The sequence below is a fragment of the Poecilia mexicana genome, unplaced genomic scaffold, assembly GCF_051168715.1.
Source record: "Poecilia mexicana isolate PSO_F unplaced genomic scaffold, ASM5116871v1 scaffold_2, whole genome shotgun sequence".
In the NCBI taxonomy this organism is placed as follows: domain Eukaryota; kingdom Metazoa; phylum Chordata; class Actinopteri; order Cyprinodontiformes; family Poeciliidae; genus Poecilia; species Poecilia mexicana.
Window position 1 is genome coordinate 16,855,295 of NW_028263371.1, and position 17,578 is coordinate 16,872,872.

At 43.6% G+C, this 17,578-nt stretch overlaps 1 protein-coding gene across 2 annotated transcripts in view; it reads right to left on the reverse strand.

Moving 5' to 3' along the window:
• ndp (norrin cystine knot growth factor NDP) overlaps positions 1–17,578 on the reverse strand; it is a 39,750-nt gene extending 22,172 nt beyond the window's left edge. Inside the window, exons 1-2 of one of the 2 annotated variants that reach the window (XM_088012077.1) lie at positions 11,750–17,578; positions 11,568–11,634 (exon numbers count right to left, since the gene is read on the reverse strand). The gene's annotated coding sequence lies outside the window, so the exon portion shown is untranslated. Of the gene's footprint in view, positions 1–7,897; positions 8,530–11,567; positions 11,635–11,749 lie in introns of those variants that run through there. The other variant, XM_015006085.2, reaches the window with a different exon arrangement.

Here is a 17,578-nt window from a genome sequence, read left to right on the forward strand (position 1 = left end):
GAATAAATCCATCAGAAACATTAAAGTTTAAGCAACCTGTGTCGGGATGAATTATCACCACCACCGTGACGGATTGAACACGCCACTGATGTTGTGCCTGGTCTCTCCAAAAAAACGACAGGCAAGATTAATCGAGAGTCCGCTCCCGTGGTTCAAAGAGTGGAAACTCATTTATGGTTTGCACAAACCTTAAATACCAATTACTGAAACATGCTCAGGGGACTAATAAGACAAAATGTCACGGCCTTTCCCAAATGATGACGACATGAAAGAGAACGAGCTGAAATTATTAGGACCTCTGGATATATTTTTCTCATCAAAAATGTATAACCAGATACTGAAAAGTGGCACTGTGTTCATTAGCTGCTCTGCTTTCGTTACTTCTTCACATATTCAAGAAACTGGACTTGGAGTACATCCTGAACATGAACAGTGATGTCCCACCATCAGTTACTAGTGGTTAAGAAACAGAGAATGCTAAGTTATTTAACTGGAGATGGAAGTGCAGAACATTGCAAAACTATTGAGAGCCCTTTAACATTTTGTCCTGCTACAACCCACCACTGATGTTGTCAATATTTCTAACAAATAAAAATCTATATGATATACATTTGTTCTGATTTTAACCTTGTTGGTAGAACTTTTGTTTTTAACTAGACAAATTACTCATTGTCCAAGGAAAACAGATGGAAAATAGCCTTTGGATAATTCTGCAAAAATGTTAATTAATGTGGACTGATCCTAGCAAATAAATGAAATTAAACAGTCAAAGCTTCCGGATAAAATCTGGGGAAAGGTCTAAACATTTCTCTCATCAAACTGATCAAACTCCAGGTGTTTAGCTAAGAGCAATAAACTGGCATGTTCGTCTCCAGGTGAGCAAACCTGATGCAAACTTACACCAAAAGACTTGTAAGCGTAACTGTACTATTGTTATTCATATACAACATATGTAAAAAGTCCAAACTTAACAGCGCTGCACTGGGAAGTGTGGATATTTCAGTTGGGCAAACTGCTAACGCTGAGCCTTCATTCCTGCCGTTGACCTCCATCTTACTTGTGTTGTGACTTGGACGACTATCAGTCCAATCTCTCCTTTACCACAAATCTCCACCTTCAAAGCAATAACTTCAATAATTTGGCGCAACAGCCCTAAAATCCAAAGACATCTCAGCTTTAATCGACCAATGTGGCGTTCACGCTACCCCAGAGCTAATTAAGCGCGCAGAGGCTGTGGGACCAGAGGCACACTAAATGATTAAACTGCATCCAGTTTATGAAACCTCAGACCAATATCTGGGTCTGCATTAACTGCTCATTAAAAGTAATATCATCTTGCATGGATCAAATCTCGTTAAGCAACTTCCATCTCTGTTATGTAGGTTCGACTTCAGGGGTCTCGCTGAGGGGCAGATGATTTATGAAAGGCTCAGCTCACATAAAAGAACCGGTACTGCATAAGCACAACGAGGCCCATCCTTACATAATGTCCCCCTGCTGGGAAAGCCTTTTGGATTTGGAGAGTTATGAGAAGTTGAGTCCCAGCTTAATTTCTGAGGAAGGCTGAGATGCTGTCCTTCGAAGCGACGGTGGGAAAGAGGACTCCTACTCTCACCCACGGTACACTGGTGGATGAATGTGTCTGTCTGCCCCTGCATCTGCGTGGATTTAACAGTTTGTTCTTAGGTATTGTAATAATTGTCGAGTTATGTCACTAATCTTACTTCTGGAAGAAATCAGAATAAGTTTCCACGGTTTAACTGTAAGATGAGAAAGAAAACACAGAGAAGTGTAACGTAGTTAGTTATTTTGTCAATAACTGAGAGATGGAAATAAATTGATAGATGGTTACTTTTATAGAAATCATTAATATTTCTTAAAATATTTTTCAATTCTCTAGAAAAAACTAAGGCTGCGTTCACACCAGCCCAGTTTGGTGCGTTTGAGAAATCCCTTAATCTCCCATGGAAACCACTCATGCCATGCAGAACACCTGGGTGGACCTAGCTCCGCCTTTGAAGGCGAAGCTCCTCCTCTGAGCTGCAGTTTCTAAGCTTCTGAATTGCTACGTCACAGATTCTCCCTTCCCCACAATCCTTCCACTCAGCTCCTTCAGACTAGCCAGCAGAAATTAGCTGGTGGAACTACACACCTGCAGTGCATACGAGCTACTCCTCAGAGCAACGCTGGTGAAAACGTTGCTAAAAGGCTTATAGACGAGCCGTGTTGCGACGACTTCCTCAAGGCGGAGTTTCAGAAAGAGCAGGAGTTTCTTAAAGAGACAGAGGCCCAATTTCAAGACGTTAAATTAAGAAGTACATTTTGTTTTAAGTCATATTCGATATATATATATATATCATTTTTATAACAACCAAAGGTAACATAGTTACTCAATTGTGCTATAAAATGGCACTATTGCTGGAAAACACATAAAACTGCCCCTTTAACTTACTGCCAGAGAACGACTGGATGCTTGGAGGTTTTATTGCATTTGGACTGCAGTAGAGACCTCAATGTAAATACAAAAATGTGCAGAAAGTAAATTTTGCATAATAGGTCCCCTTTGAGGAAAAATGAGCTATTGCAGTCCCAAGTGCATCCCCATCAATAACTCAGCATCACCAACTGAGTGTTATGTTCCATGAGTTTCCAATTATCCATCCATCTGTTATCTTCTGTTTAATCTGAGGTCAGGTCATGGAGGCAGCAGCCTAAGCAGAGAGACCCAGATTTCCTTCTCTCCAGCTACTTGGGGCAGCTCCTTTAGGGAAATCCCCAGCTGTTCCCAGAAACATAGTCCTTCCAGCGTGTCCTCGGTCTTCCTCTGTGTCTTCTCCTGGAACACATCACCGGGTAGGCATCCATTCTAACCTGAAACCCGAGCCACCTCAACTAGCAGCTCTCGATGTGGAGAAGCAGCAGCTCTACACATCGAGCTGTGACTCAGTCAGGCCAATCAGGGAACAGCAGGAGAAGCTGTGAACAATGACGATGATTTTCTGCACTGTTTTAGGATTATGCTCTGGCTATAGTTTTAGCAATGGCAGCGGAGGAAGTGAAGAAAGGTGTTCAGTCTGTGTTGGCCACACTTCCAAATATTGAATTAACATCAAAAGCCACATGGTTTGACTCAGCACTTCTCTCTTCGCAGTGGAAGATGGCCGTTTGCAACGCAGACAATTTCTGGTTGGCTTCATAGCGTCAAACTTGCGCGCTACATATGTTGCGGCCAAAAGTTAATGACTGGGTAAAATGTAAAACTTCAACAGAGTCCATGGCACCAGGAAGCAATAGCTTCTCAATAGCGAACCATAGAAGAACAGGCTGGTTTTTACCAGGCTACTGAAGCCTTGGTAGGTTCATTGGCGAGTCCCGGGTGTTTCCTACATCCTTAAGTCATCTGCATCAGAAAACTCTTCCCTCCTCCCAGCCACCACCCAGAACAAGATGCTGAGACGGCTCAGCCAGCAGACAACAAGTATCAGCACTGTTCTGATGTCTGTACGTTAATGAAGACCTGAGCAGTGGATCAGTCATAAAACACATCTCAGTACCATCGCGCCTCCTAGCCATGTAAGCCATATGTTGTGTAGAGTTTCTACATTCCTGTGAAATGTGTTGTTTTCCCCGGTGGGATGCTAGTGTAAATATCCTCTAGCTTATGAGAAGCGTAAGGTACTATTGTGCAGCGAACTCCACTCAGATGCCAGTGAGCTGGTCTCGCTCGGAAGGAGCGAGACCTTCCGATGGATCTGCACCTTCCTCTCGCTGGGCCAACTGGCAGCTGTGGCTGGCGTCCAGGGACAGGCCTGTCTGAGGAGAGGGGCTCAGTTATGGAGCCCCTGCAATCAGGCTGAGAAAACAGGTGTATGAAAGGGCACTGGAAGATGAAGAAGATGAAGTCAGAGTGAAGTTGCATGTAGATTAAGGAGAGTGCTGCGTTTCGGAGCCCCTCCATGTCTCCCTTTCATCTCTGTCACATCGCTCGTCTCCCATTGGCTGGAGCGCCCAGAGTTTACGTCATGATTTTCTGCTCACCTCCCCACCTGCCCTCATCCCCAGCCTCACCCCCTCCATTGTTTCACCAGCTTTTAATAAACTAAAGGGCAGATTCCTGACTGCAGTGCAGCGGGTTGAGGCGGGGAAGGGGGGGAGTGTGAGGATGAAGGGGTGCGGGGGTGTAGAGACCTGTCCTCCAAACACACACAGTGTATGCACAAACACACACACAGTTTGGCATGCGGCGTGCCAAGCTCTTCCACTGTCTACTGACGCCAACGCACACACACGCATCTATACTTCCCCTCTCACACATACACACACACCCTCACCCTCTCCACGCGCCAACCTCCTAAAAGCTAAGCTCCTCACTAAATATATCCCCTTCTGTAAAGATAAGACAAACAGTGTGGATTTGAGCGCGCGCTACAGCCAATGACAGGCGGCCGTGTGAGCCAGGGCTCAGCTTGTGTTAGCTTTGCACTTAAGGCTTCTCAGAAACTTTGGTGACACAGAGGACACGTCTGCATGCGCGTTTGCAGATTTCAGTCTCGGCCGCTGCAGCCCCCCGGCTGCAGCAGGGGCAAGGGGGGACGCGCTTGTGGTGCAGATGCGTTGCTGTAAACGCGTTGTTGTCCTAATGGTTTAACGTACGCACCTCACGGTAAGGGTTGGTTTACGGTATAAAGGTGTGTTTTAAAAATTGCTCATGGGAGATTGTTAAAGTCGTTTTATTGAGGTTCCAGACAAATTGTACAAAGTTAGGCGGCATATTTGGAAACCCTCCCTCACGTGTTTCTGCAAGCAAAGGTGAAGCTTTAGGCCTGACGAGAGATGAAAAGTTTTTAACTCAACCTTATATAGTCCCTCATTGAATGTTTTCTAGAACAAAAACTATTCAATATGGGGGGAGAGTTAGTTTATTTCACTAAAAACAATTGGGAAAATGTCTTATTAGTGAAATTATCTCCCAGTGCAACTGATGCCTTTTTTTATATTAATATTTATATTAATTATTAAGGAATTGCTGACATAAAACAAGTTCTTACACCTTTCTGGAAATTTACTCACAAGTTAATTTTGTTTTATTTCAAGTGTACTGAGATATTAGCACTAGAAACTAGACCATTTTGTGTTTTTGTAGTGGGGGTTTGAATACTACTTTCATACATTCAAAATACAGTTTAAAAAAATATATTTTTCACTCCATTTCAAATATCTAATTATGTTGTCATTTGTAGACATAAATAAAACAGACATCTTGACATTTTGAATATTTAATTTAGACATAGTTGGCGATTTATTAATAGCAGTCTCACAGTCAGCACAGCTATTATTAAATGTGACTTCATGACGGTTCAGTTTTCCCTGTTAGTGAAAGAATGACTAACAGTATAGGGGGAATATTCCTTTTTGATGAAGTCATTTCTTAGGTCATAGATTGCTTTTTACGGGTTTTTAAATAAAGGTTTCTATTTTGATACATGGCTCTTTTGAATGTTCTATGAAGATACCCAACTTATATTTAGATACCGGAGAGAAAGCTGTACAGTGGCTTTCTCTCTGTACAGCCACCTGCAAATACCTAAAATTCACAAATACTTGAGTTATAGGAACACTTACAACTGCCTATTTTAAAAGTTTAAGTGCTATATATACCCTAATACATGTATTAATGTCACCGTGGAAATGTTCTTAGCAGTACCGCAGAAGCTAAAATGAACAGTCTTCCTTATCTCTCTCATGGTGTTTTAGCCAATCACTGCCAAGAAAAATAAATGGCGCTCCTGGATTGGCTGCTTTGCAAACACCAGCAGTGTGCCAAGAACCGTTGCGCCATGTCACTTCAGCCTCCCAAAATGCACAGATCTGTCAGATATTTGAGCGAATAGGTGAATTCACGAAAACTGAAACTGTGAAAAGGCAGGAGTCCACTGTACTGACCGCAGTTTTCTTCAGCAGCAGAACAGCTATTAGAACCTCCCTCAAATGTTTCCGTGCAGAAACATTTGATAATTTACCTTCCTTACGTGAAAGACAACATTGGCTGCTTGGAAAGTCAATTAGTTCCACAGATTTCTATTGTTAAGGTAAAACTGCGTTGAAAAGTGTGGAAAGTAAGCTAGGAGCAGCGCGCTAACCCACCACTGACTGACTACCAGAGCAGATAGTCTGACTAACACAAACCCTGACTTTCAAAGCATGATATTTTTCCTGTCTTTTCTTATATGTTCCACCACTTTCCACTTTTTTAAGACAAAAGAAAGTCAAACATCCTTCTGATTTCAGCCATCATTATTACTTATGCCTTGAGTAACTTTTTAAATGTATGTATCAACAGTAGAATAACAGATACCAGGATTTTCCTAATAATCAATATTCTATTTTAGCAGCAGTAGGGATAACAGATTTTTTTCTGTTAGATAAAACTCAGATAAATCTATTTTATCTATAAATATAATTTATTGTGCTACCACAATAAAAGATTGTGAAATATTTACTGGAGGTTGTGAGAAAATCTCACGCTGACCCATTTCTATCTCAACATGTAACTGCTCTTCAGATGGAAGAAAAGAAGCGAGTGCAGTGCTTGAACCAGGTCAAACCTCTCCTGGTTTCAAGCCTGAGGTGAGGCGAATGCAAAGTGGAGCTGGGTCTTTAAACTTTGCCGGATCGGACCCAGGTTCTCCAGCTGCGGTAGATCAGCCATGGTGGCACTGGGGTTCCTCTGGACCAGCGGTTCATGCACAACAACCATTTGTCAGAAGCACATTTCCACAGCGGTGGGCCGTTGTAGAAATAATATTGAACCTTCACCGTTGTCTAAATAAATGGACGCACGGTGGGCCTCAGGGAAAGGAGAGAAAGTGTGTGTGTGTGTGTGTGTGTGAGTGTGTGTGTTTCCATGCATCTGTGAGAATATGAAACACGAGAACTCAGAGATGAAAACTAAGACTGCGTTGCTCCTCTTGCCGGATAGTGACCGTCTCTCCGCACCTGGCCGCTCCGTCTCAAACACACCTCCTACTCGCCTCGGTCACGTTTCCCATCTCCAAACGGTTTTAAAGCGACTGGAAGTCGAAGGCCAGGATTCTAAAACCCCCTTTTTTTTCAGACTCCGCAAAACTGTTTCTCATCTGGTGTCACCGGAAGTTGGAAAGGGATGCTTGCATCACTCCATCTCTTTGGCTCGCCTCTGGGGTCCGTCTGGCCGTCATTCTCTCTAACCTCTCTCACACATCTCGGTTTCATTCTGTTTCTCCTATTTATTGCGTCCTTCTCCGACTTTGCCAACCTTTCCTCCCCCCATTCCCTTTGCTTGAGTTGTCTTTCGCGATCCGCCGATCTTTTACGGTCACTTCATTTTTCATCCAAACACCTTCTCCCTTTCCGACGCGGTCAAGTGGAAGTGGTAGCCCGTCTCCTCCTGCCTACCTACCGCAGAGTCTGCTACGTCTGTCAGCGTCTCCTACTGCCATAAGTCAGCAGCCTCCAGGTCCAAAACAACAGGCCAAGTCAATCACAGTCAAGGACATAACAGATCTGTAAAACACATAGCGTGTTCGTCCAGATGCGTGTGCACGCAGACACACACACACACTCCACATGAGCTCGCCTGCCCTTCCAGCTTGCCTGTCAGTACCTGATTAGCAAATCCATCAGTGCCAATGCAAACATGTTTCCTGCTTAAGCACATCAATCAGATTATAGATCCATGCAGAGCAGAAAATGCCATAAACTAAAGACAAATGTGCACCTGAGCTTTGGGACGAGAGAGGGGAAAGTAAGCAGTCGTCCTTCAAACTGTTGCATTTGCAGCCATGCAGACATCTAAGAGATGACATGAGTCTCTAGAGGACGAGCTGTAGGTGGGATGATCAGGTCCCCGTGGTCTTACCTTCAGTCGCAGTCAGCTGAGAGGCAGAGATCTTGCAAGCAACACTGGATTTGTTCTACTATTGTTTCCCGGCCAGCTCCTCTTGTTTCTACCTCTCTCTAACACGCAGGGGATTGTCTGAGTGTTACTCTCTCCTCCCTCTGTCTCCCTCTCACCTCCTCCCTCCGCCTCTCCTCTGTCCCACAGTCACACGCTCCCCCGTTTCATCTCTGACGGGGAGATCGGCGGAGGGAGGGAGGCAGCGAGGCTGGATGCTCTGGCCGTGAGGACGCCCGTCGCATGTGGATCGTGACACAGCAATCATATATTATACGCCCTTTCTTCTCCTCCGGCTGTCCACCTCACAAACACAACAGCTGACACACCGACACGCTCCACAGCAGCAAATGGGAATTCCAGGCCTGGACGGCCCCACTCGCCCCTATTGGGAGGGAGTAGGGGGGAAGGGGGACTGACCAAAAGCTGAAGCCAGTTTTACGAGGTAGGGGTTATAAAACTGTAAGCGAATTCAGTTTATTTGAAAGCCTGTGCGGCCTTCCAGTTTAAGCTCCCTCCGCAGTCGCTTTCCTCAACAGACAAATTGGAGAATCTTCACTTGACGTGACCTTTTAATAGGACAAGCTATTGCATGGTTTCCCCCAGTATATTATAACCCTGTTGGGCCACCACGCTTTACCTGCCCTCTCCCAACAGGTTGAAAATCATTTGTTTATTTTAAATATGGATATTTTTACACCAGTAACAGTGACAGTAAAGACGGATTAAGCTAGGTTTATAGTTGACTCACCAATTGCACCGTCCCTGCATCTCCCCATTGGCTTCAAACACTATTATTTCCATATTACGATGCCTGCTCATGCACTTCCAGATTTTGTAACTTTTAAAATTTTTCCACACAAAAACTGCCCTATTCCCTCTTAGCAGGTTTTCTGGGGAAAACCCAGTATTGTGATAACTGTAAAAGTGAAAAGAAGAACTATTTATTGCTACTCTTTTTGGTAACTGTGTCGTTGTGACTGCACAACATAGAAGTGATGGGCCACGTTCACTGTGTAGCCCGAAGTGACCCAAATCTGGCTTTTTTTGCCTTTATGTTCCCTGTATCTGATTTTTTTCATGACAGTTTGAACAACACAGATCCAATTTTGACCAGAATATTTGGTCCTATATCTGGTACCTATCTGATCTTTTCAAATGTGACCTTAGTCTGTACGGCCAAGTCGCTTTCATCCGACCTGAACGTCATTGGTACTCCACCAACGTCACTATTCTGCATCCTGAAACGCGAAGCGAGAAGAAAAACAACTATGGTGAACGGTGATGATATGCTGCACAGCAACTTTAAAATGAAAAGATGCGCTCCACTCTTACCATCCATGCTCACTTCTGCAAACTCTGAGCATGTCGCATTGTGTGACGTTACTGCGTCCTCTGCTGCGCATGTGGTTGTTTGTGGTTCACACAGAAGCTCAAATAAAAATCACGTATATTTGGAGATGAGAACGACCAAGCACAAAAAAAGTGGAGAAAATTTCTAAAGTTAATAATCCTGACAATAAAGACAGTTTTAGGTGGATTTAAACATCATTATTTGGAATTTATTGTTGTAACAATAAATGCAAATCTTAAGATAAGAAATTTATCACAATAAATGATAAAAGATGTACTTTTGTGCACCACACTGAGCTACCAGAAGGCAGAATTTAATATTAGGACTAAACACTAATATTAATGTTTAGTCCTAATAAACACTGCACAAGTAACAGATCCACCCAGAGGACATTTCACTCATCCTCCCTCATAAACTGTCCGACTACATGACAGTCTGGTGGCTGCATGTTAGGAGGACATGGCAACAATCGCAACATGGCCTCCAGTCGGATCTAAATGGTAACGTCTACATTAATCACTCTTACAAAACTCAATATAAAAACAGCCCGCAATGTAAAATAGACTGACTACGATCAATGGAAAGCTAATAAAACTCTGAAAGTCATACCCTCTGTGAGACTGTGTGCTTGGCTGCTGCCAAATCATCGCACTACACTGCATTTCATCAGTCGTCCCGCTTGCTGCGCCGCAGTTCAGGGACCATTTTCACCAACGGCATAAAGATCAAGCTTGACAGTCCGTTCTCATCAGGAAGACTCCGCACTGCTGGAAGTGTCCGAGCCGGCCAAAAGCCTGAAGTGTGGGATGCATAAGACCAGGCGTGGACTGGGCCTGTCGCCAAAGGATGACTAGGACTAAAAATTAAAGGGGTTTTATGGTATTTGAGAAAAAAAAATATCTATATATATGTAATGAAATGGTACGCTGACTTAAAAGTTGCAGTATGTAACTTTTAAGACTTTAACATATTTGTTAAAACTGTCACCATGTTGTGACAGTACAGTATGAGACATACAATCAGGCTCCTCTGCCTTCTCTCTGAGGTTTTATAGACGTCTGCAGAAATACACCAGAAACATCCAATCAGAGTCAGGAGGATGGCCTTAGCGATGTTAATCACCCTCATCTACGCACTGCTCACACCCTGCTCCTTGCTCTCTGCTATGCTACAGCTGGTTCACCACAACAGAGACTGTCCTGAATGCTAAAGCAAGTTAGCATGGCCACCGATTATGGTGGATAAATGGTTTTTCTGGAATGTTTCTATGCTTTTAGCACATTGAACAACACATAATATATTTTTGTACAGCTACCTACTGCTTTGTTAATTTTGCTATACACCACAGTATTGTATGGGAGATTGTGTTTTTTAATAATAAACAATGGTTGGTTTAAAAGCATATAGTTTTGATTTTCTTGCGTACTGTGTAACATCTCTTCTCATCACTCTGGCACTAGTTGGTGCCATCACTCTGGCACCAACTAGTGCCAGAGTGATGGCACCAACTAGGTGGTTCACTTGGATTCCTCCGATAGAATTTCAACCAGGCCATTCAGCGAACAGAAGAAGTTTTAAGCGATGAAGTCAGTTTTCTGCACTGATTTATAATTGTACGCTAGCTCTTGATACCTACCCAATTTTAGCAATGACAGCGGAAGAAGTGAAGGAAGCCGTTCAGCCCATGTTGGCCACTCTTCACAATATCGAATTAGCATCAACAGCCGCCTCGTTCAGCTTGGAACGTCTCTCTTCATAGTGGAGGATGGCTGGTTACAGTTCAAGAACTTTCCGGTAAGCTTCATAGCGTCAAACAGGCGGACTGCATACATCAAGGGCAATCGTTATCAATTGGGTAAAATTTTAAACTTTCACGTCTGCAGCAAGCCATCGTTTCCCAATAGCCGAGAGCCCAGACCCTCCATAGAACAAGGGCCTGGCTTTCACCAGTCTAGTGTTTTACATCACTTGACCAAACAGGGAGGTGGAAAAGAATAACACTGGATGTGTGAGGTTAACAGCACACGCCAACAGAGTCATTGGATCAAGCACAACGCCCACATGTAGACTGACACACACAACGTCCTGGTATGTGGAGTCAAACCTCTCGGGGGGGGGGAAATAAGGGGAGCAGGCTGCTCCACACTAAGTAGGGCTTAGTGGGTCAAAAGTTTAAGAAGTGCAATTACCTGAAGGACCTCGGCTGACCCTAAAATTTTTCACCTTCTGTTCTTTTTAGTGCGTGTGCACACACACACACATACACACACACACACCCACCTTCGACAGAGGCGATTTACGGCCAGCAGCGGGAGGGAGTGAAAACTTATACACCACCAACAGGCTCCTGGAGAAAGAGACAAAGAGACCCACGTAAGCAGAGTTTGTGTTTTGAGTAGACTTTCAGGCATTGTAAATGATCACCACAGCGGGCAGTGTCATATTAAATGGCCATAACTCACCTGGACAAAATCTGACAGCTCCTGCTCAGCTTACTCAGCTTGGGTCCACACTAGAGGTGGTGACAGCGAGTAAATGGCTTCAGATGCTGTATCATAATATCGCATTAAGAAAATGTCCAGAGAAGCCAAATGTGAATCCCATCTGTGGAGACGGGAGGAGGGTGGGGTGAGAGGTGGAGAGCGGCGGAAAAAGCCAGAGGATATATCGAGCAAAATGCTCGTGACCCTCTGAGATGACGAACCGCTAGGAAAGCAGCTTTCTGACAACTTGTAAAAACACTTTCAGGTACTATAGCGGTAGTCGGTAATTGGACAGCAATAAAAAAAGACGTAAAGTTAGTGCTCTGTGACAGCTGTGGAAAGGTTGCTTGCTTTTTTACGGATTATAATAAACTCCCCTGCTTCCTGAATTGTTCAAATGCCGTCTAGCGATACGTCGCCTAGCGTTTCCCGCCGTACCCAGAGGCTCCGATGGTTTGGGCCCGTCGGTCAAATTGCAGCCTTGTTACATCAGCGGCTGAGTCAGTGGCTTTTGTGAGGGATGTCCGAGCCGCGGCGGAGCCCCACCTTGGCTGCAGGCGGCCTGATCCTGCTGCCACCAGGAGCAGACGAGTTGGGAATGGGTCTGACATGACGTGGGTCATCTTCTCATCAGAGCGAGATTAGCAGGGCAGGGTCAGCCCACAGCTCAATCACACCTGAGGTAAACATTTTAAAGTGTTCAGGCATGCCTGTGGAACATTGGCCCTTTTGTACTTGCTCAAGTAGAGAATTAAAAAGAATAAAATCTCTAATGTAAGGAGACACCTTAAATGAACAAAAGCTAATGAGAGCAGCAATAAGAATTCACAATTTGAAAAAGCAAAATCTTTCTTACCAAAGTATTTTCTGTCATTCAAAGCTGTTTTCACTTGGTAACAACTGGTAAACAAAGCATAAGTGATTATTCCCTCGAGTGAATGCGTATGCTTTGAAAGGTAGAAATATAAAAATTTTTGCTCTTAAATAAATTTTTGTGTGTGCTCGAAATGTTGAATTTAGTCACATTCAGTGATCTGTTCCACTTTCGGTGAACTGGATCACCGGAAGTGGAACAGAGAACGCAGTTTTAGAGTTACTGAATGTTTCTTTAATTTGTGGAAACAAAACTTCTAATGCTGTGAAATCACTCACCGATTTGTAGACCCCTCATTTGATTGGTTGTGCTTGGTTCTCATGACCTCGAGTTTCCTGTATCATCTCTGTCTCACCGATTGCTGCATTGCATTAACCCTTGACAGTCTGACACTGGCAACATATGCTTATTACAACAGCAGATTGATCACAGATGCTATATAACGATAATGTTAAAGTTTCATCCCTAATAGCTGCATGTTATTGTTCACATCCAGAAATTTCACGCATGCACACAATGCTGGAGGGCAGAAAGGCGACTCTTTTACTTTGCCATCCACAGTCACACTGCAGCGGTAGAACATTTTGCTAACAAAATGAAACATGGAGCTCTAGGTATTATTGATTTAGCGCAGTGTGCCACAGCAAAGGGAAAATAATGCAGAAAAACAGTTGAAGAACAACTCAACGCTCTCTGTGTCGTTAATGCTGCACCCAGCCCCTTTGCCGTAGCAACTAACTGACAACAGTTTCACTACAGCATCAGTATTGCACACAAAAAACCACGCAAATATTCCCCACACAAAAAAACAGAACATTCAGTCCGTTCCAGTTTTATTTTGTTAGCCTTGACGTCAATTTTGCTATTATTAATAAGCAGTCATTAATTAGATAATTGAAACACCTGTTCTGCTGACGATCTGTCAGAGAGCTGAGTGTGGGTCGCCTTATTTTGTTAACTGAGCTGAAAAACTGAATTCTGCAACACATCTACATGTTAAGGTTGTCAAAGTCAAGCTAGCATAACTAACCTACTTCCCTCTCCGTCGCCATTTTACTTTAATTAAAACGTTTTCCTGACCTGTGAAATATGATTCCCTTGGACATTGTTATCCAGTTATTGGAGTGCTGACAATAGCAAAGCACCGAGTCCTTATTTCTTTTATATTTCATGAGTACATTTGAAATTTAGTGCGTTATATTGACAATTTGACAGATAAAACCGGTGGTAGTCATCGTTGCTAAGCAGTTTTTACCCCCCAGCCGGGAAATGGAGGAAAGGATCTTGTCATTGAATAATAATTGGGACATGCTTAGTCTTTCTAACCTCCTGTAGCAGCTAGCTGTGCTGCTGTATTGAATAACATCAGATTCAGTTTTGTCTGTTTCAGACCTCATAATAGTTCTCCTCTATTGTTTTTGTACTTGTGAGATACAATGAGGTACTTTGCTCTTAAAAGTAGGTGTAGCCTCTCCGCTTATCCTATACACTCCACTTTTCTTATGCTAATAGTTAATATTTCCGACACTTGTTCTAAAATCTGAACCCTTTGTATTAGCTGTAACTGAGCTTTACTGAGGGTATTTCGGCTACTCCATACCATGGCAGTCTTTAGTAATTATTGCAGACATCAGACGGGATGATCATTTTGCTCAGAGGTTTGGAGCACACAGCTTCTGACTTTCTGGACTCCTCTTAAACTAGATGTAGAAAGAAAATCCTTCCTTTGACATTGTTTTTGAAGAGCAATTGTTTGCTCGTCTGTTTGTTGACGACCTTAAGATTTTCTTTCCTACTTAAGATTGAGACTAAAGTCTATAACGAACACTGAAGGAATCACAATGAACTTTTAAAAACAATATTGTTATATTTCATATTTAATTCCAGCCCCTAAATTACTCAAGACGGTACAAATAAATTGAAGATGACATGAAACCCCAATGAAAGGCCGCATTTCCATAATCTCTGCAATGAAATTAGAGTCAAAGTCAATACATAAAGAATTTTTCCAAATTAGTCATTTTCATACCGTCTGAACATTGTCTGATTTGAGGTTGTAAATATATTTCTCTGTCACTTTCCATCAGTGCTGAAGAGTCTGCTTCAAAGCTCCTTTTCTCCCAGTGACTGTGAGATGTAGACTGACTGACAGACTTTCAGTCTTCATTTCGAAGATAGATTTTCAGCTTTATTTTAAGCTACATGAAAATATGGATGTGGGCTATAATTTTGGAGATTTATTTGGACCGGTGTGCAACAGGAAAAAAAAAGCGCCCTTGCCTCGAAAATAGTCTCCGCTGGGAGCCAAACATCTGACAAAAATAGTCCCACAGCTGTAATTTACAGCTGGTGTAGAATAACTTTCTGTGTTCTTGACCAGGTAAGGCGATGTCTGCCAAAGACAACTCGCGTTTGATGAGTGTACCAGGTCTGGTAATAAGAGTTCAGGGGGAAACACGAGGCAGCGCAAAACGCTGAGAATACACGGATAATGTCAAGCGCAGGTACCGAACAGAAACGGCGCTTCTCGGATGGCGAGGAGACAGACATAATGGTTTAAACACTCGTTTAAACGCATCCAGAGAGAGCCGCGTCCATCGTGCCGCATGTTAAAGGACAGCAGCACCCCTGGGTGGAGGTTCAAAGATAAACTAAGAGATGAAAAGGAGAAAGATTTTGGAGGCAAAACATCGCGAGAGCCACTCAGGGTTTTCCCGTGTGTACCCAGTGCCCTCGGTGCCAATGCCCATAGGCATAGAGGAATCCCCGGAATGAGGGAGAGGAGCCAGAAACAGTCAGCTGAGTGAAGACCCCCTTCGTCTCTATAGGAGAGCCGTTACAGAGAAGAGCGGCCTCCGCAGAGAAACACTCCACAAGCGGCTCCTTTCCAGCAGCTGAGTTGTGATGGTTGCGACGTTTTCATTACTAATTTGCGCAAATTTTTGTTGCGGTGCGGTGAGAGGTTGGAGAAGGAGTTGGCAGCGGTGGTTCGCCAACCCAAATCAGCAGAAGGCACGGTTGGAGTATTCCACACATTCACCTTATTTCACTTTGTCCATGTAAAACCAGATCTCCATGGTGCTGGACTTACATTCTCCTCTCATAAATGAGAAAAGTAACAAAAGTTTAACCACTCTGTACCTCAACATGACCGATGTTTATCCTCTGTAAAACATGGAAACGACGAGCTGTGCAGGATTACATAGGCGCCCCCTTGTGGTCAAACCTACTCAACTCTAGGAACCAAGCAGTAAAATGACTGTTACAATATTCTGCTAATACTGAAAAAACAAAAACATAATTTCGCTATTGCGTTGTTTCCATTGAATAAGAAGCGCAAAATTGAAATGACACGTGAATAAGCCAGCCAGCATGCCTAGGTGGGCCCCATGTGGGGAAAAGGAGGGCTGATATATGGGTCCCATATGGGTATGTCCACGGGTTCCACGATGGCCCCACATGGGTTTGCCCATGTAGGGCCACAGCCCACATGGGCGCTACATGGGCCCTAAATGGACAAACCCATGTGGGCCATCACCATATAGGGCCCATGTAGGGCCCATGTGGGCTCTAGCCCTACATGGGCAAACCCATGTGGGGCCATCGTGGAACCCGTGGACAAACCCATATGGGACCCATATGGTCTGCCCTCCTTTTCCGCATATGGGGCCCAGCTATCGGCTATAAGAGGAGGCGTCAGGGTCTTATTCAGGCTCTTTAGACTGGACTGTTTTGGGAAAATGGCCAGTGTCTTTACAGAAGTGTTATGGATTCAACACGTTCAACTTTTTATGCACTGAGTGACGCAGTGAGAGCTCTGGTGGAGCCAGCTGCACACTGTCCGAAAAACAAGACAAACCATTACCTACCACTTCCTGTCTTCTTCTTCGTCTTTGTCACTAGTAGTAGTAACATCCGGCTGTTGATCACGTGACTTGTGTGATGCGGAATAAGTGTTTCCGCTGCAGTTTTTGAAATATGTGTATTTTGATACGGCCACAAAAACCACCTCATCCCAGCATAGATTTTTTTTTTTTTGTATTGAAAAACGTGTTTTCTGGTAAGTGAATTTATTTTCATAATTTCAATTAGCCCAATTCTATGGTTAATGGGAATGCAGCTGACATGGCAAAGGTTATTCTCCACATTGTGATGCAGAGGAACACTATAAATTCCACATCCTTGATTCCCATAAACATGCACTGTTTAGAATGGAAAACACACATTCCATAAAAATATTGCATCATTTAGTAATTCTCATTTCCCGGTGTTATTAGCCAGTACTTTTAAGTTTGCTAGCAAGGAAGGAAGGAATGCAACAGTAGATTTAGACTTGCTGCTGTTTGCTTTTCCTGGTCTGGTGTGACTCCAAAGTTCCCTGCAAACTCAAATATTTGTTAATTGCAAATGTAAACTGAAAGAAGTTGGACTAAATCACGGAATTAAAAACATATTTCCTGTAAACTGGAAAACCAAAACCTGCTGCTTTGGAGGATCAGTTTTTGGGGAAAAAAACATCTGATCGCAGGTGCTCTGTGATGCATGTGTTTCCGTGTCCTTCCAGGTTCAAGACTTGTTGTCGGGAGAGAAGGACAGCACTCTGCCAGCAAACAGAAACTTTCCCCCTTCTTGTTTTCACATATCTGTTTAGACTTCATATATTAGCCATGACTCCATCAGACTTGCATTGAGCACCGTCGCCCACGTTAGCTGTGTGTGTGTGTGTGTGTGTGTGTGTGTGCGCGCGCGCGCGCGATATTCTCATATCCTCTCCACTCCAGAGACATGTTTGAGTTTCCTGCATATCAGTTTTTACCGTGAAGCAATCCTCACCAGAGCGGCAGTAAAGTGGAACAAGGACGAGGCAGGAAGAGCAGATTCCGTGCGGCACGCCTCCATGTTGAAGCTTGTGTTGAGCAGACGCAGGGAGACAA